The following is a 6,120-nucleotide window of genomic DNA, read 5'->3' as shown; positions in this document are numbered from 1 at the left end:
AAATCCATTGTTGGATATATGATTTGAAAATATTTTCTTCTCATCTCTTAACCTCATTTACTTTAAAAACATGATATACTGAATTTCAAATGAGCCACATTAATTTGATTAATTCATTACATCACCCTGTTAAGGTAATGGACAAAATAGATAAATGCCTTTATAACATTCCTGCAAAGGAAGCTCTGGCTGAGAAAATACTAATAAGGCAGGCACAAAAAGTCAAGAAAATGGCACAAGTGACACTTGTGTCCCTAATAGAAGCACTTTATCATCCAAATTTTGAAGAAATTGCTGCCAGTGGTAAGTGACCTGGCATATATATTTTGTAAACATGTCATTTTTACTTTTTATTTTATTTTTTATTTTTATTTTGTCAATATACAATGTAGTTAGTTATTGTGTCCCATCACCAAAACCTCCCTCCCTCCTCCCTCTCCCCCCTGCCACCTAGATATGTCCCCTCCATTTTCTTGTTGTAAGAGCTTCAAAAAAAAAAAAAAAAAAAAGTTTGGGGTTTTAAATCTTTCCCCCCCCCCCCGGTTTTTTTTTTTTTGTTGTTGTTGTTGTTGTTATTGATGTTGTTGTTGCTGTTTGTTTGTTGTTGTGTGAGTGTGTGTGAGAGTGTGTGTGTGTATGTGTGTGAATTGATTCATTCACCTTTAGCTCCCTCCAATAAGTGAAAACATGTGGTATTTCTTTTTCACTGCCTGCCTCGTTTCACTTGATATTATTCTTTCAAGGTCCATCCATGTTGTTGCAAATGGCAGTATTTCATTCGTTTTTATAGCTGAGTAGTATTCCATTGTGTAAATATACCACATTTTCCAGATGTCATTTTTAATTAGGAGCAAGAAAGCGATGGCATTTGAAAGATATTCATGTTATGGAGAAAGCTTTTTATAATTGTAAGCTACAAAATTTTGGAGTGATTTTGGTGCTAAAACCAATGCAAATATGTCATCTACTTAAATTCTCACTTCTGAACACTTAAAAGCTTTGGAAAAAGAATTCTCAAACCTGTTTTGATATATTCTAGCTAAGGAACATCAACTGTGTCTATTGGCTACAAGTATAAAATTACAGCCTCACTTTATTTTCTAGAACAACTGAATAATGTCAGGGAAGATGCAAATTTACTAGCCACATTTCAACGGTGCTATTATAATTATTATTTTTATTTTTTTGGTGGTTGGCTGGTAGCACCTGGACCTTGGTGTTATCAATACCATGCTCTAACCAGCTGAGCTAACTGGTCAGTCCAGCATTATTTTTATAATTAAAAATTATTAAAAAAATATTAAAAAAGCAGGGTTGAAAAGTTAGTATTATATTTTTTACAAGTGATGTACTTCTTTCATATGAATATCTTTACCTTTGAGAGTTGTCTTTTTCAACCATAACAGCCATTAAAATCAAGACTCAGAAAAAATTGATGTTATTACTGTTTGAATTAATATTTCTATAAGTGTTAAACCAAGGTTTTTAAAAAGAAGGAAGTGTTTTTAATATTTCCCTTTCCTAAAAAAAGCATTATCACTGATAATATATGATAATCTTTCATATCATCAACAAACAAAATGAAAATTATTTCAAGATATGTATTTACTTTTAATTCTATCATTTAAAAACACCTATTTGTGTACATAGCTTACAGTTTAGAATATATTAGTTGATTATTGATAAGGGTGAGTGATCACCCCTATCAACCAATTTTGAGACACCCCCCCACCCCAGGCAAGAGCATAGCAAACCTTTGTGGAGAGCAGATCTGCATGGGGATTCTGTCTGAGGCTGTTGGAGAAGAGACAGGAGGCAGAGAGAGAGAGAGAGAGAGAGAGAGAGAGTAAGGAAGGGAGGGAGGGAGAGGGAGAGGGAGAGAGAGGGGGGAGAGGGAGAGAGAGAGAGAGAGAGAGAGGATATGAGACATGGGCAAGTGTCTCAGACACTTCCTAGATGTCTTCTCTGTTTGAGGCCTTCTATTAGACCAAAAGAACTGAGGGCTGAGGATGGAGGGAAAAGGGAAGAATTGCAAAGCTGAACAAAATATTGATCATGCCTTCCAGGATATTGAATTCTAATGAGAGGGTCAGAGATACACAACTTAAAACATCACTTACTTTGCAATTTTGCCAAGAACATGCTCTTTGGCTAGGATTTCCGTGTTCTCTAGAAGATTTTACCTTGATAAGAGTACATTTTGGATGCAGACAGCAAGATAAGGATACCTCTTGAGTTAATATGCCCATAATGCTGTGGCTACCAGACCTGGATACATAGATGCAGATGGGCCTCAAGAACAGATCCAGGACATTCTCTCTTTCTGCAAGAAGTGAAAGAAATCTTTAAAACTGAATTTAATGAAGGCACCAGAAACATTTGCATGATCCTAATTATAATTAAATACACAAATACTCTCTCTCTGTCTCTTTCGTCTGATGCACTAGTGTATATGGAAAATTGAAGGCAAAACGTGTCCGTGACCCTTTTACTTCTCCCTAAAATGACTAAAATAAAACTTTTGAAATCAGTTAAAAAATTACACAAATACTACAAAAGTTTTGAAGTCATATAGAAAATCATAGGTGAAATATATGAGTTAAGAAAATGATACCTTTTAACTTGAAAACCAGTAACTTTCCTAATTTAAAGAGTCTTATTTCTAAAAGATAGGAAGTAAACATACCTTGTCCCACATGGTATTGCTTAGGCCTCAATACTATTTATGTACATAGTTTTAAAAAAGGAAACAATCAACATAGCAGACCAAAAAAATGGATAACTGAACATCAGGGAAAAACAAAATTGGTAAGCATTCAAAATTGAGAAAAGAATGAAATACTTGAGATCTGTCTAATTATACAAAAGGAACATTGAGAACAGGATATGGATTAATTACTCTCATTAATTAATAAGCAGTAGTTTTAATTTTAAAGTAAAATATTTTTATGAATTATTATTTAAAACATAACAAACACTAATTAGAAAAATCAAGACATTTAGCAAGTTGTCAGGGAAAATGGTAAAATGAGTTTTAGAAGATATATTCAGAAGATGATAACCTGCTATTAACATGGCTATGATAGTTACAGATGTAAAATCTAGTCCACATCACTGGAAGTATTTTCTTATCTCATAAAATAGCTAACCTGTTTTATCAAACTTTTTAATTTGCTGGTAAAGATAAAGGAGTCATTGGTAATAGAGATGGCATTTATGCTTGACTAGTTCTATCAAATTAATTAATGCCTGTTACAGAGTCTTCAGAGATCTTAATGTATTTAGACATAATAATAAATTATTCATTTTCCCTTATATTTCTCTGTATAGGCTATTTCCAAAAGTTTTTAAACCTATTCTGTGCATCCATTTTAGAGGTATTTTTCAACATTTGTTAATTCAAAATTTGATTGTTAATCCCATTTTATGGGAAAAGAAACAAAACCCATTCAACACTGAAGAGAAAGAGGAAAAGAAAAACAGAGAGGAGCAAGGAGAAAAACAGAATGAAATGTAAAACCTGTTGGCCCTTATCTCTTTCCATAGATCTTTTATTTATTAGGACTGTGCCCTACGAAGTTATGCTCATTCAGGAAGGCATTACATCCCCAATCATATTAGAAGCCAAACCCTTGTCCCGCTCTTCTTTCCTATTTCTTCCCAGTCTCCAACTCACACCTCCTATCGTCTGCAAAAGACATTTTACTGTTCACGTGTTGGCGAATGAGGTCTCTCAGGGTGTTTGTCACTGTCATGTTTTGATTGTTTGTCTACAGCACCCAGACTTTGTTTCATCTTCGGCACACAGACATTGAAATGAAATGTTATGTTGGAAAATCCAGGTTGCCTTTATAACAAAGAGCCTGTTGCCTCTGTAGGGAACAATGAAACACTATGAAAAGCTATTCAGTTTTTTTGTAGTACTTCCAGCACTGGAGAAAGCAAAAATCTGGACCAACACTGAGAGTGGCCATCTCTTTTGTAGCCAGTACTGGAATGGTTAATTACCTTGTGGTTCTCTGAGAAGACAACAATGAGCAGGCTCCTGCCCCTGCATCACAACCTAAAACAAAACTGACAGATCGCACTTTGAAGCTGAAACAGATGGTTGCTTACGAGGCTGACAAAGTGAATGTGAACTGCAGAGGCTTTTATTCTCTACTGCAGCCCCAAAGAGGTGAAAAGAACACCTTCCTTTTGGAAGGACACACACGCACACACCTCACCACAAAAGCCGAACTCTAGCATTCTGTAACCTCCACAAACTATTGCAAAATCTTTAACCGTGCAAGATTGCATTCAGGGGAAATTGAAATGTGGCTCTGTGCCTTTCCGCAAACATAACGAATAATGGACTTCTAAAATATTGGAGTGAACGGGGTAGTGGGAAAAATATTTCCACCCCGAATCTACTTCTGACTTATGAATGACAGTTTTTCAAACCATTCATTTTTAGAACCTAGGAGGGCAGAGAATATATTAGTATGTTAAAAAGTCACAAAACTAGAAGAAAGGTATTTTATAATTTCAAAAAGCAGTTCTCCTAATGAAGGTTAAAAACCCAGATATATGTTCTTTAATTCAGAGGTGGTTAAACACACACAAGGTAACTGGCAATGTGTCTTTTCAAGATGGTAATAAGACAGAAGGCAGGGACATGTTCAGGAATATTCTCATAACTATCAAGATGAGAGCAAGAATGAAAAGCCGAAAAGGAGAATGTAAGCAGAAAGCCTAGGAAACCAGCTCTACTTCAACCACTATTCTGGTGTGGAACATTCTTGTAAAATATCTCTAGCATCCCCATGGCTTCAGATATTTAAACACTCAATCATATCAAATTGTAGATTGAACTTGCTAATGATCACAGAAGTGCTGACCCTTGTAGAATAGAAAGATGTTTGGCTTTCAGAACCGTGTGAAGTTTGAATTGTGCTCTTGCTACTCTTGTGACTAAGAGCACATCCTCCATCTCAGGGGTAGGAACTGTTTGCTTTGTAAAAATGCTGGAGACCTGGGAAGAAGAAAACCTTCCAACTTGGTCTTGTTAACGTTTTTGGTACTCGATTGACTAAGATAATTGAATTGTATCCAGTTTGTAGAAGTCTTGTGAAATTAGCTAAGTGTGATAGTATGTGTTGGGTCCCTTTTCCTCATCAATTTCCTATTTTATTTTACAGGCTTTTTCTTCCCCTTTCTGCTGAATATAATACTTCCTCTTTCTAACTCACTGTAGAATCCAATTCGTATTTTTACTACTTTAGCATTTCTTTCAGTACCTGTCCCATCTTTTTACTTTCCCATTTGGTCTTCATCTGCTATTTACCTGGAAGATCCTATTAACTCAGGGGGCTCAGCTGCCACCTGCTGAGCATGTTAATGACCCCACTAACTTCCCCCCTCCAGGCTCTGCCCTGTTGCATATTTCTGCCTTTTCCCTGACACTTTGCTTTTCAGATGTGGCCATCTGCACACAAAATGAGGTCGACATGCCCCAGATGCATGGGGGTGCTTCATAAAAAAGTTTATTGTTGATATTTCTTCCCAAAGCATCTCTTTCCTACCAGTTTTCTGTTTAGATGGCCAGTCACTCTTTTTATTCTGACATCTCTCAGAATTTGGGAGAATATTTCACTTCCGCTTCTCCTTGTTTCCACAGCCTCTTGGCAAATACTTTTTGCTTTTTTTCCGCTTTGCGCTGACCAGCTTCATAGTTCACCTCTTCCTCTCTAGTGGTCTCTCATGACCCAATGTATTTATCTCATCCTTTTTGTAATATCCTCTTTGGCCTTATCTGCATTTCTGCTGGTGTTTAGCTGCACAGAATTCTGTTATCGTGGCATTGTTTTGGGGGACACAGCAGATGATCCGTCAAATTTTCTCCATGTTATTGTTAGGAGCTGGAGAAACCAGGCGAAGGGTAAAATTGCAAAATGTGATTCTCTGTCTCCCTGTCTTAAAGGGCCTGGCTCTATTCCCTTGAACATAATCTCTGTGTCCAAATTCCTATCTGTTCACTCAATTCTATCGTGCTCCAGGTTTTCCCAGACGTTCTTTTTGTCATTTCCAGTGAAATGTTCATAGTTGAAACATGTTTCCTCCTGTGTAACTGTGTGTATC

The sequence above is a fragment of the Galeopterus variegatus genome, unplaced genomic scaffold (genome assembly GCF_000696425.1).
Source record: "Galeopterus variegatus unplaced genomic scaffold, G_variegatus-3.0.2 Scaffold277, whole genome shotgun sequence".
NCBI classification, from domain to species: domain Eukaryota; kingdom Metazoa; phylum Chordata; class Mammalia; order Dermoptera; family Cynocephalidae; genus Galeopterus; species Galeopterus variegatus.
The sequence above is the reverse complement of the archived record's forward strand: the minus strand, read 5'-3'. Positions refer to the sequence as shown.